The sequence below is a fragment of the Apium graveolens genome, chromosome 11 (assembly GCF_009905375.1).
Source record: "Apium graveolens cultivar Ventura chromosome 11, ASM990537v1, whole genome shotgun sequence".
NCBI lineage: Eukaryota > Viridiplantae > Streptophyta > Magnoliopsida > Apiales > Apiaceae > Apium > Apium graveolens.
In genome coordinates, this window is record NC_133657.1 from 183,049,484 (window position 1) to 183,062,577 (window position 13,094).

Sequence of the window (13,094 nt, forward strand, 5' to 3'; positions counted from 1 at the left end):
TGAGGAATCAACCCGAGAAAATGAGGGTGAGATACTTGAAGGTATCACTATCTGATTCTTAGAGTGATTCTGAGGACAAAATCCTTTTAAGGGGGGAGAGGATGTAACATCCGGGATATCGCGTGTAATTATTTTTATCAATAAATAATTTTTATATGATTATTATGTGATTTTTTGATGAATTATCTGATGATTGGTGTGGATATGTGGATGCTTATATGTGATAAAGTATAAGTATGTTAATTTTATTATGACCAGAATAAAATATAGATAATTACGGTATTTTTCAGGTAATTTTTGGACTGTTATATGATTTGATATTGATTTATGAATTTATTAATTATTTTCTGAATAATTACAAAATTATTTTATTAAGCCGAAAATCGTCCGACTTCAACTGTTTTTACGTTTTTACAACCCGAAACTCTTCCGAAAACTCCTTCTTAACCTAATTTGGTAATTCCGGACATTTTCCGTGTTTTGACTTTTTCGATCCGGATTATGGTTTGACCCGTGTGTAGCCCGGCGCAAGATTTTCGATACGATAATCATTTCGGTGAATCAACAAACCCCGTATTCTCGAAAGATGGGATATTATTACATTATTCTCATATATAGTATTTTATAAGAAGCCCGGTTTGGATAATTATCCAATACGGGTATCAAATCAGATCGTTTTTGCAGTTACTTAGCGGCTAAGTAACTAATTTAACGATCCAAAATGATCCAAAATGAACCAATATTCCAAAAATATATATATAGCCTTTTTATCATTTCATTTTATTCGTATAATCACAATCAGTCAGTAAAACCCCGTAAAATACAGAGAAAATTTCGAATTGATATTGCGTTCTTGAGAATCAAACGTACAAACGAAGGCGTTATCGAACTCCGATTCGGATGTGCAACATATCAAAACGAATCTCTCGAAAAGTACTTTCATAATCAATCATCCGTTTTTATGCAGGAATCAAGGTATATTTCTCTGATTTAATTATCTTATTTCAAATTATTTATGAATTAAATTATGAAAATTTATTTTTGATGTTGTTGATATGATTTGATGCCATAATCATGTAGATAATATTTTTCTGATCATTTTTGTATATAATATGTCAGATTTTGAGCTTCACATCATGTAGAAAAGTGGCTTCGATTCTCGGAAAATGAAATTAGGGTTCTTGTTCAAGAACAATTTTAATTGAAATTTGGGTGTTTTAATTAAAAGGGTTATTGATCGAAATGGATTATACAGATGAATAGATCGTTAAAAAATGAGTTGATTGATATATCTGAAAGCAACAGACGATGCCTGGTTGCCCTGGAACATGATTCACCGGAAAACCACCGCTCGCCGGCGTTGGAAAGTTCGTCGAACTTTTCCCGACGATTGGCAGGGTTTCCGGGAAGTTGGGGGTAAGGAAATTAATCAGGATACTATGCTCTATCAATCTGCAGTTGCTGGTTGAATTCTGGGCGATGTTGCAGTCACCGGAAAAGCTCATGGCCGGCGACCTTGGCTTCTGGCGACGGGGGGGGGGGGGACATTGTAAAATTACAGTTTAACCCCGTCGTTTGTAAAAACTTGCGATTTTAATACCCCTGTTTTAAAATTTTATAAAAATATGATTTCAGTTTTATTTAATTTCAAAAATGATATTTCTGTTTATAATTTATTTTCAGAAATTGTTTTTATTATTTTAAAATTTCTAAAAAAATCCATTATTTAATTTCAAAAAATTTCTTTTAATTTAAAAATAAATCTTAATTCATTAATTAATTAATTTTAGTTGATAATTAATTATTTAATTAGTCAATTAATTTAAATATTAATTGATTAATTAATTTAATTAGTTATCAATTAATTTTAATTGATTATTTAATTAGATTTAATTATTTAAAATTGATTTAAAAATTCTGAAAAATAGTTTTGAGTTTTAAAATATTATTTTAAAATTATTTTAAGGCTCGATAATTATTATAAAATTATTTTAAAGTCAGACTCGGGTGTTTGAACCCTGTTAATTAATTATAAAATGATTCGAAGGCCCATTTTAATTCCAAAAAATGTTCAAAAATTCGTAATAAATACCTGGAAAATCATTTTGACCCCGAATCTTCTGTAAAAAATTATTTTGATCGAATATCTTACGTGTTATGTGCTACGTGCTAACTGAATGATGTGTTATATGCCTATGTGGTTATGGTTTGACTGTTTTAGTCATAACTTTTAATCCGTAAGTCGAATTTGGGTGAAACGAAGGGTAGATAAAAGCTTATGACGTCTATGTGACGAATAGAATGATATGAGATTGAGTGTTGATAGATACTTATGATGCCTAGCAGAGTAAGTGAGGGATAGAAAAGGAAGCCAGTGATCAGTAAATAGAACGGAAGTATAGAAAAAGAAAGCAAGTGATAGATGAATAGAAGCAAGGCATAGTAAAAGAAGGAAAGTGATGGTTGATGAGTAAAATTATTAAATGAGTACAATTAAAGAGGATATCGTTGCTGATAAGGCAAGTGCTTCTGAACCTTTTTTAAGATATATTGCAAATATTTTCGAACTATTTCATAATATGTCGCTATTATTCAAAATAACTTTTGTTTTATACTGCAAGCACTTTAAGCTATTTAACCTTGAACCCTGATTCTTATTGATCTTGAGCCATAAGCCTTATTCTTCATAAACCATTGATTATTGAATTCCCAGATACGAGCCATATACATTCGATATTACTCCACCAATACATATCTACCACATACTGATTCTGATATTGAGTTTCTTAACATACCAACCCTTATTCCTTGTTAAACAGAAGACCAATTCTTGGAACCCTTGAACCCTTAGTCTTCTACTTTCGAAATCTTTCCTTGATTGAAAGCCAATCTTTCGAATTCCCTGTTATGCCTTCATCGTGTTATGAATCACCCTATGCTTCAAGATAAATGTTGTTTATGATTCAGCTTATTGATTTACATTGGTTATCATATTGAATTGTTTTAGAATTGGATGGTTTTCTAAATGTGGACCAGATTCGTGGTCAGACCAGATTCGTGGTCAGACTAGATTCGTGGTCATAATAGGCTAATGCGTGCCTTGGATCCAGTATATAAAGCAAAGCTGGGAGCCTTGCTCGGGGTTAGAGCGTGAATGATCAACAGCCTAACCTTGGTTTTTAAAATGAAAAGTGAATATCCAATTCTAATCATTGCTTATTCAGAAACTTGATTCTTCTGAATCATTTCAATTGGTGATTGTTTAACCTCAGTTGCTGCTATTATTACTTGCTGAGCTAGTAAGCTCACTCTTGCAAAATTTTTATGTTTTCAATAGTTGGAAAGGAAATTGTTGGTTACGAGGATTCCCTGTCCAGTGTGCGAGCTAGGATTTCTGTTTAAGTTGGATCGAGCTAGCAGGAGCTTTATATTATAGATGAGTTGTGTAAGATTGTAAGTACGATATCCTTAGCCATTGTAAGTTGAATTAGTTGGGATTTGGTATGATGTAATAAAAGTAAAGATTATGGCTTATTTTCATACTTTAACCTGTTGCGATCCGTGGTTGTATACAGAAGGGTCAATGCATATAATACTTTATATACAGGTTTAAATATTGTGGTGTGTGTTATGAGCCCCAAACTTCTGACCCGGATTTGGAGGGTGTCACATAGATGGATTTCTATAAGAGAAGCTTCCATAGCAATCATTCTTTTGTCCAAGGAATCCACCTTGGTTGCAGGATCAGAGTTTTTCCTGAGCTGTCTTTTGATGTCTATCATTGTTGTCTTTGGAAGTCTAGCTTCCAACTTGTCAGACATGTCTTTCTTGAGTTGATCAACTTCATTTTTGATGAGGGAGACATTTTAACTTTGTTGGTAGCCTGAGATTTGTTGTAATTGCAGAGAAGCAAGGTGTGCTTGAAGAAGCTTCTTGGTGCTAGCATTTATGGCTGATTGAAGTGCAGAATATGTTTGGTTGATAAGTTGGATGAGTGTGGTCTTGAAATAGTGATCATCACACTGCTTTAAAAATGCCCAAGATGGCATGCCTGATCTGGAACTAGGGCCTACTTCTCCCCCTATGTCCAATGGCTCTTCTTCATTATCTCCACCCTCACCTCCAAAGAATTCTTCTGAACCACCAGTCTCATAATCAACATCACCAGCTATTGAAGGCAAAGTTGTGATGGCATCCTTAGCTCTTTGCATGGACTGTATGGTGTGTACCAAGTTTAGCATCCTTTCTGCATTATCATTGCCCTGTACAGCTAGAAGTTGATATGCTGTGTTAGGTCACACTTTCACTGTAGAGGGGGTGAATACAGTGTTTATTACAATCAAATCAAACTTCAAGAACTTATGTAACAGAAAACAAACTTTATTTAAACAATAAACTCTGTTACAATCTGGAACTGTTATCTCTCAGTGATGAACAAAATATCACGAGAGCTGCTAGGGTTATAATAAATAATATTCTCGATAATGATAACACTTATAGTGTAAACCCTATGTCTGTGTTTATATACTACACAGTTACAAGATATTCGCTAATTGATATGGAATATAATTCTGCTTCCTAAAATATATCAATCAGATATCTTCTATTCCAAGTATTCCATTCTTCACGGAATTCCTTCTTCATGCATATCTCTTCTTATGTTTATCTTGATCTTCTTAACTTTAATCAGCTACTGTCCTTATCTGATCGTCCTTCAGTACTTAAGTTCTGATATCTATCTCCTGATAACATAAGTACTGATATCCCTTAAGTTCTGACTTCCAGTATAAGTACTGATCAGTTAAGTACTGATTTGTTCTGTTCAAATAAGATCTGAAATCTAAACATAAAACATATTAGCCATGACATTATCAAATATATCTAACAATCTCCCCCAACTTGTAAATTAACAAAATATACAAGTTTAACAGATATTTGATGATGTCAAAAACATTAAGTACAAATGCATGAGAAATAGACAAGATAACTACAACTTACAGTCCTTAAAGTTTTTACCAATTCAACTTCTGATAACAACTTCAATCTGTATAAATATCAGAATTTAAGCAGTTGTAGATCTTCGACTTGGCTTCATCATTTTCTGATCTCTCTGATGTCAGGAGTTGTTCTGAGATAATTCTTCAACAAACATTTCTCAGCATATCTGAGTTCATCAATCATTCTCCGTTTGACATCTTTAAGCTCTGCAGTATCTTCACCAGTTTGAAATATTGCAGCTCTGAGATCATTAATCTTTGCTTTTCTCAACTCCCGATCTAGTCTTATGACATAAGCTTTATTAGACTCTAGATTGAATTCAAGCCCCTTAATACCAAGATATGTTCTGATCTGTGCAGTATTAGGCTTCATATCAACAATATCACCATTGTGATTTCTGTACTTTGGAACATATCTGCTATCAGACTTAACAGAATAAAGTCTTTTCTGTCTCTGAATCTGTTCCTTTAAGTAGTTTGCAGCAGTCTCTGTTATTCTGTCATCCACTTGAAGTAAGAATAATACATGCTCCAATTCTTCAAAATACTTCAATGGAATGGCATTTTGTCTTATATGATAAACCCTACCATCTGTCATGAAATACAACATGATGTATTCTTTCAAGTAGGTATGGTAAACCATCTGTACAGATTCTAGTTGATTCAATCTCTCAGGAGTTGCTCCAATACCTGGTTCACTCAAGGAAGTTGGATCATCGGTAGTGTTGTGTACTCTTCTTTCATCAGCACTTCCCAATCCAGTTTTATCTCTAGCTTCCTTTCCAGTAACTACTCTTGCTTCAAAACCACTTGAAGTAGTCTTCAAAGATTGAGTCTGTTTTGCTTTAGTGAATCCTGGTAGGAGTGTTTTAGATTTATTTTCTGATATCAAGTTAACTTGAGCACTGTCAGAGATTACTTGCTTCTTCTGAATATCAGAACTTACAATTTCTTGACTCTGAACAACTTGAGCCATGTCAGAGGTTGTTTTAAGAACTTTTCTTGAAGTCAGAGCAAGATTATCTTTTCCATCAGTAATTTCTTCTTCATCAGGAGATACATAAGGCTTGATAGGTTCACCAACCTTTTCTTTACCCTTGGATCTTGGATCTATCTGTGGTTGTGATCTAGCCAAAGTTTCTTCAGTATGTATCCTTTCTTTGATCACAATGCCTTTAGGTTTTGGAAGTAACTTTTTACCAGAAGCTTCAGATTTAGATGTGACTTTCTCTGATTTAAGTCTGGCTTCTTCTTCCTTTAAACTTTCCAAGTCCATCCCTGGATTTTCTTGAAGAAATAACTGTCTTGACATTTTCTCATCAAGATCTAGAAGTTCATCAGAACTTATCCTTTTACCAGCAGCAGAACTTATTCTTTTCCCAGTATCAGAACTTGTTCTGTGACTAGCTTGTCTTGATGTAAACCTTCTACCTTGATTATGACCACCACCCATTCCAGAGTTTCCTTGGTCATCTTTTCCATCATCCTTTCCTTGCAGTGACTTGTTGGTTTTGCATTTGGACTTAATTACCTTCTCCCCCTTTTTGGCATCAGCAGGTAATAAAAGAGAGATAAGTAGTTCCACTGAGGTCTGGATTTCAGTAAGTTGCGATTGCTGAGAAGCTTGATTTGTCAGAATTTGATCAATCTGAGCTTGTTGCTTCTCTTGAGTTTTCTCAATATAAGCAACCCTGTCAATGGTAGGTTGGAAGAACTTTTTCTTATCAAGTTTCCAAACTTGTTCCTGTTTAATAAAGTTCTCCTGAATCTTGTGTAGCTCTGCATGAGTGTTGGAATGAAGACCTTGTAGATGTTTAGTACTCAATGCAGTAACTCTAAGCTGGATTTTAAAATCATCAGAATGTAACATTTCATCAGCTTTAGTCAAGTGCTCAGCAAGATGTAAAGCATTTGGAACACATGAAACTGAGTTCCATTCCTTAGTCCACTCCTGACCTGCAGGAGTTTCACTCCAAGGTACTGGTGCATCCCTGATAACAAACTCCTTTAGCAGTTCAGACTTAGGAGGAGTATGTCCTGAAGGACCTGCTTCATCAGCATCTACAGTTGTAGCAGCTTCACCAGTATCTCCAACATTTGCAGCATCAGAACTTAAAGAATCAGTATCTTCTGATAAGACAACTGTATGAGTAGCAATGGAGGCTTCAACATCCTCTAATTGCTGATCTGATACTAAGTTCTGATCAACAGCCATATCCTGATGCTCACCTAAAATCTGATCATCATCTTGATGCAGAGAAGGTGTTAGTGATAACTCAGGAGTTTGAACAACATCAGTAACAGGTGTTGTGGAAGGATTATTTGCTGTTGGAGCTTCTAAGAAAAGTATTTCAGGCACAACCAAGTTCTGAATATCAATTTCAGCACTTGTGCCTGGATCAACAAGAGATATAGAAGGTGAATTAGCCTTGTCAGATACAGGTTCCTGAGATGGAGTTGATGGAGAAGAAGTGACTGGAGCAAATTCCTTGTCTTGTGAGATCAGAGATTCCTGATCCCCTTCCTTAGCTGCTTCCTCCTCATCATCTGAAACTGGCCTCTGTGCCCTCTGTTTCTTGTACTTCCTTGTTGATTTGGATTCCTTGGGAGTTGCAGGAACCGTCATACGTCTAAGCCTCTTGAGAAGCCTAGAACCCCCAATTGCAGAATCCTTCTGAGAAGTTGCCTTCTCAGCTTCATCTATCATAGGTTATTAATCTTCCACTTCAACATTTCGAAATTAATCTGAGACTGTTACCAAATTTTACTCACAGATAAGTCAAGTAAAGGGTTAGACTGAAAAATCAGAACTTAGACCTATACCAGAACTTAACAGTCATCAGAACATAATGTCTTAACTCGAACAAGGAATATCTATCTTAGTAAATACTCATACAAGTTCTTAGTTATGAACGTCAGAACTTAATCATCAGAACGTGTAACTAGAACTTGTCCTCAGAATTTGTGCAAAAGTGACACAATGACTGTTGATCTAAAATAACATAGACCACCACAGAAATTTCATCATTCATATGGAGTGATGTGTGTGTGCATTAAGCTAAATAACAGACAAAGAGTAAAGTCTGATCTACTTCAGTACATCTTAGAAATAAGTCATAATTAAAATTTTGCTAAAGAGCTGTCATTATCCTGAAACCTACTGATAAATGAGTTCATGCATGAGTTCACCTCTACTGTTTTTGTGCTAATTTTATGCATCTTTTGAAATTCTATTTTACAGAGGCTTCTCAGTGTAAGTGAGTCACGACTGTTTATCAGAATTTATGCTATTATCAGAGTATTTCTCCAGTAATCATAGAGTGTGAAAAGTCACCAAGAAAATATTTTGCTTTTCTAATGCATATTTACTTAATACCAGCAATGCACTTGGGTCGTCCCTTTCACATTTTTACTCTAGATCTCAAAGGAGTACCTGATATTATTCTTTGATTATTGTTCTTCTTCTTTTGATAAGTGAGGTTTATCAGCACTTAGTACATTCAGCAGTTTTACTAGAATCAGAACTTAAACAGATGAGTAGCATTATTCTAATTTGTGACTTAGTAGTAAGATATACAAAGTAAACTTAACTAAGCTCAGTTATCAGAATTTGCTTGTGTCATAAGATTTCCACAGAAATAATTACTTCTTTCATGGGATCATTTGTTTATTGAAGACTAGTAGGTCAGTATCTAGCACAGTTATCCTCATAGGATTGAATAGTTACTGAAACAGACATATCACTTATCAGAGTTTAGAAACATATATCAGACAACAGTCAGTACTTAAAGACATTTATCAATTAATGCACAGAATATACAAAGAGATTAATTCTGTAAATACTGATCATAAAGTCTGATAACATAGAACAAGTTTAAGCAGATTTAGAGAAAGAACCTGAAATCATTCCAAGTTCATTTACCAATTTTGAAAAGGTAGCTTCACACAGTGGTTTTGTGAAGATATCTGCTACTTGTTGATCTGTGGGAACAAAATGCAATTCCACTGTACCTTCATCCACATGTTCCCTGATGAAATGGTACCTGATGCTGATGTGCTTTGTCATAGAGTGTTGAACTGGATTACCTGTCATAGCAATAGCACTTTGATTATCACAGTAAATAGGGATTTTGAAATACGTTAACCCATAATCTAGTAACTGATTCTTCATCCAGAGAATCTGTGCACAGCAGCTTCCTGCAGCAATATACTCTGCTTCTGCAGTTGATGTGGAAATTGACTTTCTTGTGCTTTTCCTGTCAATTTTGCAACCTGCAAAATCTGCATCTGAGTAACCTATTAATTTAAAATCTGATTCTCTAGGATACCATAATCCTAGATCAGCTGTTCCTTTAAGATACTTAAAGATTCTTTTTACAGCTGTTAAGTGAGGTTCTCTTGGATCTGCTTGAAATCTTGCACAAAGACAGGTAGCAAACATGATATCTGGTCTACTAGCAGTTAGATAGAGAAGTGAGCCAATCATACCTCTGTAATCAGTAATATCTACTGAATTACCAGTATCCTTATCCAGTTTTGTTGCAGTGGCCATGGGAGTGGATGCTCTTGAATAGTCTTGCATTCCAAATTTTTTCAGCAAGTTTCTGGTGTACTTAGATTGACAAATAAAAGTTCCTTCTTCACTCTGCTTGACTTGAAGGCCCAGAAAATAACTAAGTTCTCCCATCATACTCATCTGATATCTTGACTGCATTAGGTTGGCAAACTTTTTGCAAAGTTTGTCATTTGGAGACCCAAAAATAATATCATCAACATAAATCTGGATCAAAAGTAAGTCCTTGCCATGGTTGAGATAGAACAATGTTTTGTCAATAGTTCCTCTGTTGAATCCACTTTCCAGAAGAAACTGAGCTAAAGTCTCATACCATGCTCTAGGAGCTTGCTTAAGTCCATAAAGTGCTTTATCAAGCCTGTAGACATAATCTGGATGTTTGGAATCTACAAAGCCTGGAGGTTGTTCAACATATACTTCCTCTTCCAATTCTCCATTGAGAAAAGCACTTTTCACATCCATTTGAAAGACAGTAAACTTTTTGTGAGCAGCATAAGCCATGAATATCCTTATGGCTTCTAACCTAGCAACTGGAGCAAATGTTTCATCATAGTCAATTCCCTCCTGTTGAGAATATCCTTTTGCAACCAGCCTTGCCTTGTTCCTTACAATTATGCCATCACTGTCAGTTTTGTTTCTGAATACCCACTTTGTACCAACAACCGATCTATTCTTGGGTCTTGGCACTAAGGTCCAGACTTTGTTTCTTTCAAATTCATTCAACTCTTCCTGCATTGCTTGCACCCAATCAGCATCTTGAAGAGCTTCTTCCACTTTCTTTGGCTCAGACTGAGAGAGAAAAGAATTGTAAAGACATTCATTCGAAGTACCTGTTCTAGTTCTGACACCTGCCTCAGGATTTCCAATTATTAAATCAGGTGTATGTGATTTTGTCCACTTCCTTGCAGATGGAAGATTTTCTCTAGAACTGGATGCTCCCCCATGATTCATGCTGTCTTCGGTTTCATTTTCTGATGCTCCCCCTGAAACTATGCTCTCTGAGTTGGATCCTTCAGTATTTAGATTTTCAGTACTGTCAGTACTTGGCTTATCAGAACTTGACGAATCAGAATTTGAAGAGCCAGATGTATGTTCTGATGCTTCTTGAGATGTGATAATATCTTGAGTATGCTCCCCCTGCATTGGTGCATCTTCCTTTGACGTAGTCACCACAGTTTCAATAACATCAGAGTTTAATCCATCAGAATTTACAGTATCAGGACTTAGACTGTCAGGACTTGAGGTATCAGAATATGAATCTTCATTTTCAAATCTCAGCTTATCATGATCAATGCAATCTTCAAGTCCAGTGATCTTCTTGTCATCAAAAGAGACATTGATAGATTCCATGACCACTTTTGTTCTCAAATTATAGACTCTGAAGGCTTTTGTAGAAAGTGGATATCCTACAAAGATTCCCTCATCAGCTTTTAGATCAAACTTGGATAGCTGTTCAGGATGAGTCTTGAGAACAAAACACTTACATCCAAATACATGAAAGTATTTGAGATTTGGCTTTTTGTTCTTCACCATCTCATATGGTGTTTTTCCATGCTTGTTAATGAGTGTTGCATTTTGAGTAAAACAAGCAGTCTGCACAGCTTCAGCCCAGAAATAGGTTGGAAGCTTTGCTTCTTCAAGCATTGTTCGTGCAGCTTCAATTAGAGTTCTATTCTTCCTTTCAACAACTCCATTTTGCTGTGGAGTTCCAGGAGCAGAAAATTCCTGCTTTATTCCATGATTTTTGCAGAACTCTTCCATTATCAAATTCTTGAATTCAGTGCCATTATCACTCCTCAAAATTTTCACAGAATCTTTGATCAATTTATCCAGATGTTTGACATGATCAATCAGGATAGATGCAGTTTCACTTTTTGTGTGCAAGAAATACACCCATGTGTATCTGGTGAACTCATCTACTATGACCAACGCATATTTCTTCTTTGCAATAGACATGACATTCACTGGACCAAATAGATCAACATGAAGTAGATAATAAGGCTCAAGAATTGATGATTCAGTCTTGCTCTTGAACGAAGATTTTCTTTGTTTAGCCTTCTGACATGAGTCACAAAGACCATCAGGAACAAACACTGATTTTGGCAGTCCTCTCACAAGATCTTTCTTGATCAGTTCATTTATCTTGTTGAAGTTTAAATGAGAGAGTTTCTTGTGCCAATTCCAGCTTTCTTCAGTTGAGGCTCTACTCACTAAACAGATTGCAGAACCATCAGAACTTGTTGAAAGCTTAGCTTCATAAATGTTACCATGCCTGAATCCCTTCAGAACAATTTTTCCTTTAGATTTACTAACTATTTCACAATGTTCTGCAAAGAAATCAACATGATAACCTCTGTCACAGATTTGACTTATACTCAGTAAGTTGTGTTTAAGTCCTGAGACCAGAGCTACATCTTTAATAATGACATTCCCAAGATTGATATTGCCATATCCCAAAGTTTTTCCAATGTTGCCATCTCCATAAGAAACACTTGGGCCAGCTTTCTCCACAAAGTCTGATAGCAGGGCCTTATTTCCAGTCATATGTCCTGAACATCCACTGTCCAGAACTAAAATATTTTTCCTGTTGCCCTGCAATCAAAAAGACCACTAATTATTAGTTTTAAGGACCCAGACTTGCTTGGATCCTTTGGCCTTTTTAGGTTTGTTAACATTTGCAGCGGATTTAACATCAGATTTTATGTTAACAGTTTTCTTATCAGAACTTATACTAGAAGGAACAACAGAAACTTTCTTTAAAGAAGGTTTATTTGATAATAATCATAGTACAAACTATGATATTCCTTACAAGTATAAATGGAATGCCATAAACTACCACAATGAAAACAAGGATTTTGTGGTTTGTATCTAACAGACTGACTCTTAACTCCTGACTTTGTAGATAAGGAGTTAATATTCTTATTCTTCCTGCAAAAAGAAGCCAGATGGTTAGAACTTCCACAGTTATGACATGCTTTCCTAGGAGCATCAGGAACAGATTTATAGTTATTGCTTTTATTCACACCTTCCTTTCCATTCCTGTTTTTCCTAGGTGATTTTACCTTGTTTGCATTCTTAACATCTTTCAGCTTATGCTTAAGCTGCTTCTTTGTCATTAAGCCTATGTTAACTTCAGCTGTCTTTTCCTGTTTTAGTTTGTCAGAAGCTAATTCCTTTTTAACTTCTGATTTCTCATTTTCGGATTTTTCAGTTACAAACTTAACAGGTTTTAACTTCGGCTTTTGCTTATCAACAGGCTTATTTCTACAGTTCCTTTTTTATTTTCTCCATAGCCTAAGCCCTCTTTCCAGTTTCCACTGCTTAGCAAATTTTGAGTTGTTTTGCCAGAGTTAGTCCAAGTTCTGATAATCTCTCTCTCCTTTTCTAACTCAGTTTTTAGAGATTCATTCATTTTTAGCACTTCATCCCTAACATAAAAAGCATCATCTCTATCCTGCTGAGTTTGATGAAACATGACTAACTCTTTTTCTAAGAAATCATTTCTTTTCCTAAAAGCAAGATTT